The following is a 16,454-nucleotide window of genomic DNA, read 5'->3' as shown; positions in this document are numbered from 1 at the left end:
TTCATCGCACAGCTGGCACGGCTTGGAAAAGATTAAGCACTTGAATAGATCCTGTACTTCAGAGCCTCTTTTCTCATTTCACACTTTTCTTGAGCACGTGCTTTCTTGCAAGTATTAAGGAGATTCCATTTGAATTGAATTATACATCATTCAGAATCTTTCAGAATCTGCTCCAAACTGAAAATCCATGTCTGGCAACTTTTTGTTGGTTTTGTGATGCAGGGTCACATATAACTCCCAGTCTGGCCTGGAAAGCTGCATTAAAGAAAGGTACAATGCTGGGGTAGCATCTTGAATACTAAAAAACATAAAAACAAAAAAACAAATAAGCAGATAACTCAAATGCAAGATGCAGACACACACACACACACACACACCAAAAAAAAAAAGTCCAAAGCAGAACAAAAGAAAGCAAAACAAAGTGAAACAAAAACGGTATAGAGAAGAGGGATAGATGATGGAAGGAGCTCTGCGGAGAAGGTTCAGGAAAGATGGGATTGTCTTGAAAGGGATGATATAATTTTGGTTGAGATGGAGCTTCATTTTTTGGTTTTGTTTTTTGAGATAATGAGAAACTACATATGAAATATGAAAGAACTTACAATTCTAAGTGGAATTCAAAGTTTCTTTGATGAAAATCAGTTTTGAAATGGCAGAGAAATAAAACAGAAATTCAAATAAAAGATGGGAAACACTTTTTATTAGGACCACTTTCTTTTTGGATATCTCAGTCATTTCAAAACCAATTTTCATCAAATAAGCTTTCCATTCTTTTAAGAATTGTATGCTCTTATGTATTTCATAAGTAGTTTCTCATTATCTCACAAAAAAGAGAAAAAATGAAGCCCAATCTCAACAAAACTATACTATCCCTTTAAATGATGGTGCCTAGTAGAAACGCAGTTGGTGGATCAGGGGCTCATGATTAATCACCCAGTCTGGCATCTATGAAAACTAGAATGCAGCTATGTTAAAGCAATCGCTTTTTTGCTGACCTGGTGTTCCATCCAGTGAAGTCCCAAATTTGCAAGTCAGTGACCCCCATGCTTCTAGATTCTTCTGCTGTAAATGTTAATGGATAAAAAGGGAAAAATAATGTACTGAATAGCCCATTCATGTCACCTCATACAATTCATGTTTTGTGGTATTTTTTCTATCTTTATTCATTTTTCTTATTCATTTTCGGTGATTGATTCTGTACAGACACAGCCGCCGAAGCATTCACAGACTTGTCGGCCGTGCACAATGTGTTCGTCGGGACTGTGGCCCCTGCTGGGATTGCCCCATTGCTCAAGTCCCTTCAAGAAGATCCAGAGGTATGGCTATTGCATGCAGACCTACCAAGTCTCATGCCTACGGCGTGATTGAGTCTCACTCCCCAGCAACCCATCTCATGCTCACCTGCTCAACAATCATTTTCTCACACCTCCCCCTCCAAAAAAAACAAAACAAAAACAGAAACAAACAAAAACAAAAACAAAAACACAAACACATACTATCATACTCAAACTCAAACACAAATAAACACACACAAAAAAAACACACAAAAAATGGCACATAGATCAATAATAGCCATTGGATGAGAAGCCCGCTAATGCTAATATGAGTAAGGTAAACTTTTTTCTCATTCATTTTATTGGCTGAAGGTTACCTACATGGCTGTATTTACAGCTACGGGCGGTACTGTATTTTCCTTTCTGAATAAATAATCCAAATGTCTTCAAAATTTGTGCCATCAACTAGATAAAGTCATGTCACTACTGATCAGTCATACATTCTAGACTCATTCACCGTTGACCAAAATTTTGACAGTAATGCTCCCATGTCTTGCAGGACCACTTTCATGAAGAAAAGATGAGAATTATAATGCAAGTAGAATTGCATTATAAGTGTGAGCCAAATTGCACCATTTCTAATTCCTAAAAAACAAAACAAAAACAATGGGGGGGGGGGGAGCGGATCCCCCCACCCAACCCCTTCGGATGCTTCACTAAATTGCAGTTTCATTCTCACTCCCAGCCAGCTGAGAAACTTGGCATCTCTGCTGCATGTCGCTTGGTTCCCTTCACATTCGATCAATCCTTCCACCTGTCTCATCAGTATGACATTTGCTTGTATCAGTTAGTCTTAGACTGAGACCATTTTTCTCTTCTTGTGTAAGTTTGCATGCATTGTATTTAACTCATGACATGCTTTGCAATGGCGATCGATGTATCTACATTTAATCAATGGTGTAAATTTGCACCAGGGATGAAGAAGAAAAAAGTGTAGCATTGGGGGTACCACCTACGGTATCGTCACCCCAAGGATCTGTAGTTTGTTTATTCCAAAAGTATAAAAATTCACCTAATTCTTGTCTCAAATATGCCATAAATACTGCAGTTTTGAACGTCGTGACCGTCTGGTTGATTATGAATCTCCATTTTAAAATAGCGCAATTTTAGTGCGTGCAGTCCGTTTTCTTCGCGCAGCTTAAAAGGGTACCTAGCGATCGGCACCCCCTCCCTCCATAGGTAATACATGTTAATTTCACAGCCATTCGTCGTTACTGAGCGGATGTGTAATTGAAACATGTTTAGTTTGGTTTGTTAGTTTGTTTGTGAGTTTGATTTTCATTTCTTCGTTTTTATTGTTTTCATAGCTAATGACACTTAATCCCGCATGTACCTTTTCGTTCTATACGCAAACAGCCACGATACGCAGGGTGCCGATGTCAAGGTACCCTGCCGATAGGTGGTACCCCATACATACAAGTACAATATTGCTTGGCATATCAAAGGGAAAAGCCGTTTTGCTTTTAATGCTGTTTATTGATAAGACACTGTAACAGTTTTGAAAAAAAAAACAACTTACAGTATGGATGTGAGGCTAGGAAGATGTATTCTCCTGTGTTGCTTTTTTTTAATATACTGTAGAGAAGAGGAACAACTTATAAATGGCATTTATAAAGTGGCTCCAGTGTTTTGAAACATGACCACAGCTTTTATAAATACTCTGAAATGAATCTTGAAATGCTTGCAGAGATTTGATTCAGCTTGATGGTTGACTCAACAATGGCTGTGTTTATCATCTTTCCCATGTTTCGATACCGACTATCAAAATGTGTTTGCGAAGGCCTTATGGATCACGTTTCTCAAGTTTGCGTTTAGCATCTCTATCGCGAGTCGAGAGAAAGGCCTTGTCACTGTGCACCTCCATTGTGCTACTTGACTGAGGCGCAGTTATCATGTAGTTGGCGTGGGTAGGTCTGAGCAATAAACACATTTCCAAATGACTTTGCGTCAATCTTCTCCACAGAAATGCATTCTGGCTCAAATGCATTTGCGATCCCACTTTTTTTCAGCATTTCAGAAAGGCATTTCTAAGCCCACAATCAGAGCGGCCTTGCATTAATCATCTGCCCAAATCTCCCTGAAAGTTATTTCTAAACCTTAATTCCACACCAAAAGTGAGTTGATAAATGCACCCGATGATGTGGAGAAATAACACCCATAGTTCTTGATGCTATTGTTCACAAAGAAGACTTCAAAATGGGGTCAAAGTGCATGTGGTTGTACTCCAGCTATTCAAAACAGCCACCAACACCTGACACCCTTTCACAAAAGTGCAAGCATCCACAACAAAATGTCATGTGAGAGGGAAGATGTCAATGACCTCCACAGTGACTAAAGCACTCTTATACCAGCCCTGAGCTGTTAAAGGCAGTACAGTTGAACCTCTCTTATCCGGCCTCCCTTTATCCGGATCTCTCTATTATACGGACGCAATCTCGCTGTGATTTTTTAAAAAATAATTACGGGAGGAAAGGGGGATTCCCAACTCCTTTAGAACTCCTGCACAAACACACATGAATTACATATACTTGATACATTTCTTAATAATTATTTAGGTAAATCATCCCAAGAATTTATAAAAGAAAATGATTTCATTCTTGCAAACACGAACCTCTATTTTGGGGTCTGTTACTGAGTGTAACAATGAAAAGGTTGCAGTATACACATTACTACATGTGGTACTACAATGGGCTACATCAGTACATGTGTATGTATAAAGCATTGAGTCTCCCGTATCCGGCCAAATCCCTTATCCGGATGAGCCCCGGTCCCGACTTGTCCGGATACGAGAGGTTCAACTGTATACCCTTTAAGCAGTAGTCGGGAATTAAAGTTACTATTTAACATTGGAAACGATGATTACAAATATGTTTGAATTATCACATTTGATGCATATGTATTATTGTATATAGCTCATTGTATCACGAAATACGCAACACAAAACACAAAAATGTTACAATAAAGCCGCAAATATAAGGAGATGTCACTAATTTTCTCAATTAACCATAACTTACTGTAGATGGTTTATTCTAGAAAAGATTTTGACAAAACTATTGTTCACATTATGTATATTTTACAGTACTTAACACTGATTATACTGAGTATGATCGTTCTTACATACTGATACATGTAGGTTGTTTGTACTAGAGCACACATTTCAGAACTATTCTGAAGCACTGGAACTTTTTGTTTTTTACTGCAAATGGCAAGCAGTGCCTTTAAGCAGTACACTGTAGTAGGGACTTAAAACAAGTCACCTGCCCATAACAGTAAACTGGTTTTACTAATCTATTCAGATTTATCCACAAAGTACTCAGTAAATTTCCATTTTACATCTCAGAGGACCTAGTCACAATCAATGCCACTGACTTGTACATACTCACTGCTTGTTGATATCTATGATCTAGTTTACATGTGAAGAGTTTCATTGCAAAAAGTGTTAACTCCATTCTTGTCGATTTGAGATATTTGCCGTAAATCCTGCTCAAAAGCAAAGAAAATAAGATGAAAAAATAGTGATATCTTTTATCATAACTTCAAGAATATTAAGTTATGAATTAAGTATGCAACAAGTGAGGTATCATTAGAAAGGTTTTATTTTGCTCTGTCTGAACTTGGACTTATTCTGAATTGTCTAAAAATGGCCTATTTTGTGCTGGTTGTTAACTATGTCTGGCAACCTTGCCCATTTACCTGGTGGTCAGAAACAAAGTTTCTTAGAAAGCTAATCACGAAATAAAATATCTCAATGAGCCGGTCTTTCTGCATGAAAAAAAAAAAAATGTTTTTCAAAATGTGGTATACATGTAATACTCTTGTAATACATGATTGGCAACAGCAACATCAACATCATTTAAATATGGGTATTATGTTGAAATCTTCCATGTTTTTCAGTTAAGTTCCCACGACCCTTCCCAATACCCATTATACATTCCTGCTGCACGCCCTGCTTTCAGTAACTGTGCCATGCTTTTTTCTCAAACATTGGGATCCATTGTGCTGATCAACCAACTGAAGCAAGCTTCCAAAATGTGCAATTTCACAACTAAAGCACAAAGGGAGTTAGAATAGAATTGTCAGACATAATAATTATAAAGAAGTTTAAAGGGATGATCAACCATGAATAGAATATCAGATGTGCAGTGATTGCTACTTATCGTGATTATGACATCATTGGGCCACTATCAGCTCTTATTGCAGCCTTTGCAGGTTTTTGTTTTGTTTTCACTAGGTTTATAATAACCTTTTCCCATGTAGGAATCATTTCATTGATATAGGCATCCACATGTCCGTAGCCATAGCATTCTATTTTTTTTAATTTTTTTTCTTTTATAGAAATAGTTCTCTTCCGCATTTGGGTATTTCCTTTTCCCCTACCCTATGCAAGAAGAAAACAAAACCTGACATGCATGATTTATGAAACTTTTCATAGGTGTGTTGAGCATGCAAGTGGTGAGCAGTTTTAGAAAGTATTATATACAGTGAGATCACAAATCATACATTTAAAGGTCCAGATTACCTTTGGGAGCAGTGATTTTAAAAATATTCAAGATATCACATTTGATGCATATGTGTAGGTCTGTTGTATCACAAAGCATCCTATCATATAAAATTTTTGCAATAAAACCTAAAATCTCAGGAGACATCAGGGTTTTTCTCAAAAACCGTAACTGTAGACGGTTTAGTCTGGAAACATTTTTATTATAACTATTGTTCACATTTTGTGTATTTAACAACACTTCACGTCGATTATACAGATTCAAATTTTAACAGTGGTTGTTTCTATTTATAACTCACATTTTAGAACTATTTTAATGCACTAATGCTGGGTTTTTGTTTCATCTGCAAATGGTAAATTATGTCTGTAATAGTTCAAGGCTCTTGATTAAACTCACAGTTTTGTATTCGCTTTGCTCAGAGAAGTAGTTGTTATATATGCAGATCTTGGCCACAGATATGACTTTTGATATTTGAGATGATGTGTAGAGGAAGCATACGATGTAATTTATTGGTCTTGATTTGTGCAATGACAGATTTTGTAATTGGTTTATAAAGATACAGGTAAGAGACTCTATTTCACGCTGGTTTCACCCTGTTGAAGCGAGTGTCTCACGTACAGGGTAATCTTTTACCTTGTGCAATAGGTCTACATATGTCTTGCGCCATAGCACTCGTGACTAGTTTCCATTTGTATACTAATACAATTGAATGGGTCCGGAGGTCATTCACATTTGCCTATTGTGTTTTTTTCCCCCATCCCAATTGCAGCGTGAATATTTCCTTCTTCTTCTTTTTTTCTGCTCTTCTGTTTATGTAGGCCTATTTCCCCGGCCAGATCCAATAATATTCACTCGATTTCAGCGAGCCACAAGCAATTTTCATTAAATGTCAGCTGATGCAGACTTGAAACCATTGGTGATTTGTTCTCTTGTCAGCTGCCAGCTGACACAACTACTGCTGTTACTGGTGGTCTCACAGCATATATCAGACTAGTCTTCATCAAGTCTCCAGATAGACTTTAATGGGATTTCTTTAGTATTGGTTGAGACCTAACATCAGGTTTTTGGTGAGTTAATGAGAAACCTCTTATGAAATATGAAAGAGCATGTAATTCCAAGAGGGATTCAACATTTATCTGACAAAAATTGGGTGTGAAATGGCCAAGATATCCAAAGACCTTTTATTATGATTGCGTTGTTTTACTTTGTTTTTTGGATGTCTCGGCCATCCCAAAAACAATTTTCATCAAATAAAACTTTGAATTCCTCTGAGAATGGTATGCTCTGTGCTATTTTGTAAGTAGTTTCTTGGTATCTTGCAAAAAGTCCAAAAAGTCCAATCTTTGTCTCAACCAATACTATATACCATCCCTTTAAATGACATGGAAGTACTCCACGTTAGAGTTATGGAGAGTAACATCAAAGACACTAAATGATGGAAGTTTTAGCAATTCTGATGTCAAGTGAGAAATAAGTAAGGAATTATATTAGATTGTTGTACGTGCTTTCAAAGTAGTAATACTGGTAGCAGCCACTAGAAGAAGGTGAATTAAATTCTAACACATAAAACAGTATAAAAAAAGTCTTTTGTGGATAATTTAGCAGTCAACCTCTGTATCTCTAATCATCACTACCTGTACTGGTGAGATATTGCAACCCCACTGTGATTTCACTTGAATGATACATATTTTTTTCTTTGATCTGAAAGAAACATTTGATCACCTCATTTGCATTGCTCATATGGTCATCACCAGTCTCACTGTTTTGAGGATAGAATGTGACATTTTGTGTCTTGCTTAAAGGGATTGTATAGTTTTGGTTGAGACCTAATTTCAGGTTTCTAACATTTTTTGGTGAGATAATGAAAAACCTCTTATGGAATATGAAAGTGCATGTAATTCTATGAGGAATTCAACGTTTATTTGATGAAAATTGGTTTTGAAATGGCTGAGATATCCAAAAAAGAGCGATTCCAATGAAGTGTGGGACCCACACTTTATTACGATCGCTTTGTTTTACTTTGTTTTTGGATGTTTCAGTCATTCCTAACCCGCTTTGCATTAAATAAACTTTGAATTCCTCTTAAAATGGTATGCACTGTACTATATAATAAGTGTTTTCTTAGTATCTCGCAAAAACTTAAAAGCCCAATTCTCATCTCCATCCCTTTAAAGCACATCTTCCTTATCATAAAATGTCTTTTGTCTGGAAGGGCCCTGCATGGTCTAGACGTTGCAAGATATAACTTTGGTTGGACTGTAGTTGTGATAAATTTGAAGCCTGATGTCAGAGGTTGGTGTTGAATGTGAAACCGTGCCAAATTTATCATGGGTTGGAGTGGCTCCTGATACTATGGCGGATGTAACCCTTTCAAGATTGCTTGTCATAATTCCATTGCTTTGTATAATAAATATGTTGTTGATAGTGGAACTAATGGTATTTAATGACTATCATTGGTTGCAGATCTTGTGGTGATGGTGGGGGGGGGGGGGTGTGGACTAGAACAAGTGAAAATAAAACCTTTGTGATAAATTTCCTTTTGGTGTGTACAGGCTACAGTTGTATAACATCGTGAAATTCTTTACCATCCCACTCTTGCTTGGAGCACTGGATTTGGTATGCATCCTTGCCCCCAGCAAAATTTTTTGCATTTCCAATTGGTGGTATTAGATGTATACTAATATCGTAAAGTTAAACCATGCCTGATTTTTACTTCCCCACAACATTAATACCCAGCTGCTTCTATTCCATTCCATACCCCCACAGGGAGGTATGAATACAAGATATTATTGTACCTGGCTGTACTGTGCAATATTTGGTACCTTTATTCTATGAATTCAGGTCCATGGTGTGTGGTTAGATGCGAAGGAATGAAGGGGTATTCAAATGCTCCCATGCGAGTCTTCCTGCTTCTATTTTGAGACCGACAAACTGTTCGAGCGGGCTGTCATAAGCGTAGACTGATCCCTCTTGTCTTTTGGGGAAATTAATAGTGCATTTACATGTATATAAAAAATTTCTAAGGCAGAATCATGATCCTAAATGCATTTGAGGCAGTTACAGGCGAAAGATAAATTATGCAGAGCCTATGTTTTCTAACGTATTTAGAAATGCTGATTTGAAACTCCATTCAAAGGGCGTTTTGAAATGCGTTTGAGACCACAATCGCCTTCCTGAGAGTAGAAATGCAATGCTGTTTTGAAATGCATTTGTCCGATATTTCTGAGCTGCCAAGGTCACCTTCCATGTAGTATACAACCTGCAGGTTACAACACGGGCCTCAGTTGACCTCTGCTTCTTGGGTCCAACTGCGCAAAGAAACTGCGCAGCGAGATTCGATGTTGGGTAGATAAACGCAACACCTCGAGAATCGTGTTTCAAACCACATTTGCAAACACCATTCCAAACGCATTTTGAAATGTGATTCTTTCTCTCAAGTTTAATACAGCCTTTATAGAAACAAAGTAAAGGAAGCAAACTGACCTTCAAATACTGGGAAGAATAGTCACAGTTTATTGTTCCCAAGGTTTGTTCACCCAAGAATGAAGTAAGCTTTGTCATTCAGAACGTTTGTTAGTCCGAAAATGAAATAAGACTCATTATTCAGAAGCTATAAATCTGAGAATGAAGAAGAGTTTGTTTTTTCCAACTTAGGTTTGTTATCCAAAAATGAAATAAGTTTTGGTATCATAGTGGTTCGTTTAAGAGTTTGCACCTTCTTTTCATTTTTAGATTAAGGAACCTTTGAATTTCATTTTAAAATTAGTGAACTTTCAGAATAAAGTGCCATATTTTGTTTTTGGATAAATAAACCTTCAAAATAATGAAGCCTACAATTGTACTTATATTATTTTCTGATTTTAATTACCTCTGCCAAGGAAGGAGATTATGTTTTCATTGCTGTTGGTTTGTCTGTGGGCAAATTAAGTTGTGAACAGATTAGGATGAAACTTGCAGGAACGGTTGAGAATGACACAAGGAACAGGTGATTAAATTTTGGTAGTGATTCAGAAATTTTTATGGATTTTATGGAGGATTTTCAATATTTTGGCAGGTACAATGTAGGGTCAATGAACTTGGGAGTTCAAGCTGCGCATTTTTAAGGTTTTCATTAATATATGCGCACTATTAAAGTGCGTGCTCTAGTTTCTGCTAGGGTGAGGTGCGCCACGCAGCTGAGGGTTGATGATGTAACAGAAGGCTTCTATATTGGGAAATTGGGCAATTTTCAGCATGTATACGTATGGGGGTGGAAGTCACCGATCTCTATGGAAGAGCAAGATCATTGGTGGAAATTAGCTGCTTAGTGGAGGTCTGCGCTCTCAGAGTGCTTCTCTAGTTCTTTATGGGCCACCTTTGCATGTCCGACTCAGATAACGGCGTGCAAAGTTTACATATTTCCCTCAAACGCACAAACCTTTAGAATAATGAACCTTTGTTTTTGGAAAAGCAAACCTTTGGAAAAATTATACCCCAAATGTTCAGATTAACAAACCTTATTTCATTTTAGGACCAAACCTCCAGGTGTACAAATTACAATGTATGTGTGTTTTGGAATGAAGAACCTTCAGGATAATGAACCAATTTCATTTTTGGATTTCGAAACATTTAGAACAGTGAATATCTCCCCTGAGAAGATACTCATTATCTTAAATATTGTGCTACTTCTTTCCTCTTGTGACTGGCTCCGTAAGTGTGGCAATCTCACAAGAAATTTGGTTTAAATAATTGTTGAGATGTTAATCTGAAACAGAGAGCTGCATTTTTTGTTGGGGTGGGGGGGGGGGGGGGAGGGGTCTCACATCACCAGAATAGGCCTTGCTTCAGCAAAGCTGCAGATACATATGATTTTTTTTTCCCTTCACAGAAATGATACATGGAGAGTATTCATAATGCTCTGATGAAAGGCAACACTGAAAATATTAATGTCAGAAATTGATTTCTTTCACTTAGGTATGAATTTGATAATGTGTGGTTTTTTTTTTAATATCTCTGTAACATTTACATCTGAGCAAGTGGTTTGATGACCAGCTCAGCACAAGAGAGTATTCCAAGCATCTTTTGGTGTCTCTTTTGAAACAATCTTGATTTGCTCTCATATCACGCAAATAAGTACAAGCTATTTCTCGACTGCGACCAAATTTGAAATGTAAATTGCACTCATGAACAAGCTAATCAATAAGTCAATAAGTCGTGCTTGATGGCACGGGGAAATCAATTGTGATCGTGCAGTGGGGAGCAATGGCGGGACTGTGGTAATTGGTGTTTAACATGAGAAAGCTTGTCATTAAAATGAGCTTTGGTGCTATGGACACAAGTTACAGTGTGTGGATAGCAAGCCAGGTACACATACATGTACAGGTATGATGTGAATTTTAAAGATGCTGGTTATTAAAATCAACTTTGCTATGGTTCGAAATAAAAAATTTGTCGGTCTTGTGTTGTGATGATGATGTTCAGAGGGATGAAGAAGCTCCCAAGCAAAAAAGAATGTACACTGCTACATTTTGAAAAATATGCTGTCATGTTTATCAAGGTATCTATTAAAACAGATACAGTATCTCTATATGCTTGTAAAATATTCAAAAAACAAATGGTGTAATCTATAATTGAATACTACACTTCCTGCTCCAAAATTCTAGTATTGTGTTTAGCCAATGAGTCACAGCTTTTCTATCTTTGTGAAGCATTTGATGGTAATTTTCAGATAGTGATTATTTTCTTTTTTGTTTGTTTGCTTTTGTTTTAAACTTCATTGTCTTACAATATCTAAGGACACTGGTAGCTTGCAGAACCATTTCATAGCTCAGATGTTCTGCCCGTTATTGTGCACGAGACCTTACATTTCTGTCCCTCTGTCTGTCCAATATCTCTTTCAATGGATTTTCTCAGCTCTGTACGTACAGTGTATCTTGCCTCTTCTGCTGGATGCTCCCAGAAAATTCTCTTCCAAGATTCATCTTTTATTCCATCGAGTCTGGTCTTTTCAACCCATTGATTACTAGCAGTAGCTGATTTTGCTATTTAACACACATTTCTCATAGACAAGGGCCTGAGTATACAAGGGACTAGTCTTCAGCGGGTTAAGCTTGCTCTTGCTATGGGTAAACAGGGAGTGGAAGTTGCCATCGATTCAGTGACATTTATTGAAGATGAATTACCCATAGAAACTGTCACTTTGAGACTCACAAAACCTGGCCTGTTTGATTAATTATATCTCTCATTGGAACTGCATTGTATAGACCATATTCATGTAATATTCATTTTTTTTTTTTTTTTTTTTTTTTTTTGCGTGGGGGGCTGGGGGCTTCATTATGCCGCTAAAACTTTCACTGCGGATTTAATAAAAAGAGTGCTCCAAAAAAGAGATGGAGCCATAAAAGTTGTCTTGTACAGCAACCTGCCAGTTCATATAGCAGAATATTGCATAGATGTTATCATGTTCAATACCCGAAGTGGATTAGACATGTGCTGAATAATGCAGAATTGTAGATTTATATGTGGAAAACATCTTGAAATGATTGATACTGTGTGGGTGGTGCCAGACATCAGTATTTCAACACAATGGAGGTCTTTTTGCAGCCTATATGTAGTCTAAATGAACTTGTGCAGAATAGTAAGAAGGGATGGTAGAAATACATATTTTGTGTATTTCCGACCCTGCATTTCATTAAATGCCAGTTGATGTGTTTGATGTTGTGTCTTGTCTGTAAGTGTGTGAATTTTCTTTTGATTTTCCTTATATCAAATGCTATAATATATATACAAAGTGTAACATTTTACGCTAATAAACTATTTGTTATTTTAGGGTGTATTCTAAAACTTGTGTCCCATTGGAAAGATTTAAGTGTGGCAATACTTTTCACTATACTGATTTTGTTTTCCTTTTAACTATTTAGTGTAAAAATCTCGTCTGTAATGTTTTAATACATTAGTACAAAATGTATCTGGCAGAATATCAGAAACACTGGTAGTATGTAGGAACATGCTCCTCATATTTTTCAAACTGGAAATGGCGCATTTAAATGTCTGCTGGCAGCTAAGTGTTTTGGGAGGCTTTGAGGCTTTCTGTCATGCTTGAAGTAGAAATAATCCCGTTGACGAATGAATGGGGAAACAAACATGCATCATGGACACAAAAACAAAAACAAAAACAGATACACCATCCATTGTATTAGAGTGCACGTTCAGAATGAAAATTTGCCATGGCAAAAGTGCATCAAAGTTTTATGATGTATAATACAGGATACATTGTATTCCCTATTTAGCCACTGCTAACTTTGTCCCCCCAGTAAAGAAGAGCAAGAGCCCAATGGAATGTGAAGACACCACGTGAATGACTGAAGTTCAAGTGTTTGAGCAAATAGCAACTGTTTAGCTAGCCAGAGAATTTTTAGCCTGTGATTTACAAAAAAAAGAAAGCTGAACTGTGTCATAAGATGCATTCACATGTACAGTGAAATGCCATGGTCTTTCACGTGGTATTTTGCAATGTTTGTGCGCAAATGCAGCGGGAAATTCACCACAAGATACATTGCAAAATACTGAGGTATTTCATGCAGTATTTTGCAATGCGACTGCAAATATACTGTGAAATACATGGTGAGATACATATGTACCTTAAAGGACAAGTTCACCTTCATAAACATAAGGATTGAGAAAATGCAACAATATTAGTAGAACACATCAGTGAAAGTTTGAGGAAAATTGGACAATCGATGCAAAAGTTATGAATTTTTTTAATTTTTGTGTTGGAACCGCTGGATGAGGAGACTACTACAGCTTGTGAGTCATATGCGTACAACAGTATAAAGAAAATATAAAAGAAAATTCAACATATTTTCACTTTTTTCGCATAATAAAAGAGCAATTGACTTGCCTCTTTCTAAAGGCAGGGGGAATAATATTACCCATAACATTTATCGGTAACGAGTCAGGGGAATGTGTACTTTTTTCAAAAGATGGAATTTTGTGAAATTCTCTTTATATTTTCCTTATATTGTTGTACGCATGTGACATCTAAGTTATTCATACACTGCAGTAGTCTTCTCATCCAGCGGGTACTGCACAAAAACTTCAAAAATTCGTAACTTTTGAACGGATTGTCTGATTTTCCTCAAACTTTCAATGATGTGTTCTACTAATATTGCTACATTCTCTCAATCCTTATGTTTATGAAGGTGAACTTGTCCTTTAAGGATGGGAATTCAAACTTTGCACTTATGCGAGATTTGAGTATGCGTGATTGGTGCCATGAAATACCGCTGATCATACAGCGGTGTAACTTGACCTGACCACACGTCCTCTCTTCTCCCCGTAGTTATGCGCATGCATGCACAGAGCATACCATGCAGAATTACCATCATATTGTATGAATGAGAATGGTATCAAATGAATTACCATGATTTCTATTGTCATGGTACTTTAATTGCCAATGAAAATGGTGCCAACGAATAACTGTAGTATTAGTACCAAAATAATATTCTCAAATGTGAATGCACCTAATGTGTGGTGACTTACTGTGTGCTCTGTGTAATCCATCAAAATGCACCTGTCAGGTAGATCTGGAACTCTCAGATGTACAGGTTGTATGAAAGTCCTATTGCATAATATATAATACTTTTCTTGGATTGTCAATCAACCCTTCACAGAATCAGATCAAGACACTTCCTTTTCTTTATCAATTAGAAATGCTTGTTTCATGCTTGTCAAGTGAGATTTCATTTTGCCTCAGTGTTTGTGTGGTTTTCAGCTCTTCTAGATAGGCAGGAAAACCTTTGATGTAAACGTGTGTGTATAGAAACATAATCTTGCTTTAACAAACACACATTTCCTTTAGACACCTGGTTTATACAGGGTGCATATGTGTCTTGTAACCCGGTGAAATGGTCCAGCCTCATATCCGGCTGGACCCCATAGAAGACCAGCTTAGTGTAGCCGAATATGGGCTGTCCAGCCATCTTATCTGATGGAAAATCAATCAAACAAACAAACAAACAAACAAACAAATGTCTCGCCATGTATGTCGGACCACTGTAAATGTCAGTGTTTTCATGTGACAAGTTTTTGAAGTTGAGGGGCTCAGAAACATATATTCAAAATGTGCAGAGAATACTATGCAGATATTCCCACAGGTTTAGAATTTGCACCAGACAAAAATGTATAAAAATTAATGTACAAAAATTTCTGTGTTTGTAATAGTTTTTAATGGGTGAGAAGATCAAGAAATCTGTAAAGTCTGACAGCAAACCTGAATGATGTTTCTTCCAAAGAACGAATCACACTCTTGAGGCCACTTGAAGCCTAAATGGAGGTGATTTCCAGTTAGGCTTTGCTTGAATCTGGGTGTGCCTCTTTGTAAACTGAAAGCTTTGACCTCTAAAATATGATTGAGGGGGTGGAGCTTAGCTAGACCTGTTATGACTTCTGGCATGGTTCATGCAATACAGTAAATAACACACTCATGCATGTAATTGGACTGAGAGCTGTGTATTTACACAACAAGCCACTGAGTGCCTATGTCACAGATGTTGTGCTGTTCGTAGTTTTTATGCAGTGGTCAGGGAAAGAAGCTGATTTTTTTTTTTTTTAAAGCAGATCAAATCTTGGGGGATTTTGCTGCGAAATCATTATTTTTTTCATCTTTAAATTGGTTCTTCTGGATTACTTCATGTAATTTGTTAAAATCCTTTAGTCTGCAATAAATCAGAAAAACCCAAGTATCCCAAAGTGAGACAGAACTACATCATATCAACATTAATATTCACAAATTTGTTGCCAGTCAGAGATGGTCATAAATCTAGCAGTTTTGAGGCTTTTGATAATTACGCAAGCCAACACATAGGTAGACTATGGTTGTATGACCAAAATAGGACTGAAATAAAGATGGAGATTTATTGTAAATTTTTTGAATATGTAAAATGGCTCAAATTGGCAAATTGTGTTATGTTTTGGAGATTTTTTTTTCTGATTTTGTGCAGAAGGATTTGTTGTAAATGTGTGATTATACATGGGTAATTCCATGAAGTTGGGGCAGTGTCCATATAGCATCGTGATATTTAAAAAATACATTTCAGCATGACTCAATATTAACGAGACATGAAAACTCGTCACATTGAGGACGAGTTAGGTGATACGCTTGTGGTCATGAGATGACAGTCATCTGTGATCGACAAAGAAAAGAATGTGATATAGGCACCTTGAAGTTATATTGAGCGTGCATGCGAAACCGTATCTGTAACCACTCGACCACGGGTCATCCACGGAAATGGTAAGACAAAAAAACAACAACAATGTATAGATATAACGGGGGGAAAGTCAATGCCCACTCAACTAACGTGGCCGTGTGAACATCTATTGCATTGCTAGACGGAAAAGCGGCCTTGTAACGACTGAGGTCGCTATGCCATTTCTGGCAACTTGGGAAAAATACGTCCCGCAGACATAAAACCTATAATCGGCTGGTTTTGATACCTTGCCTTTAATCACAATTTTCAGTGTAATGACGTCATCAAATTACAAAACAATGACATGGTCTTGAAAGAAAATTGTTCAAAGTACAACACCTCAGTCGTCGTCATTACATACTATGATCGGTTTGACAAAGTCAACCTGCAAAATG

At 37.0% G+C, this 16,454-nt stretch overlaps 1 pseudogene; it reads left to right on the top strand.

Annotated features, from left to right (window-relative positions):
- Nucleotides 1–16,454, top strand: part of LOC139718081 (uncharacterized) — a 105,606-nt pseudogene that overhangs the window by 27,232 nt on the left and 61,920 nt on the right.

This window comes from Diadema antillarum, unplaced genomic scaffold (genome assembly GCF_040938485.1).
Source record: "Diadema antillarum isolate AM-2024a unplaced genomic scaffold, OU_Dant_1.0 scf00000088, whole genome shotgun sequence".
NCBI lineage: Eukaryota > Metazoa > Echinodermata > Echinoidea > Diadematoida > Diadematidae > Diadema > Diadema antillarum.
Note: the sequence above shows the minus strand (reverse complement) of the source record. Positions and strands in the feature narration are given on the sequence as shown.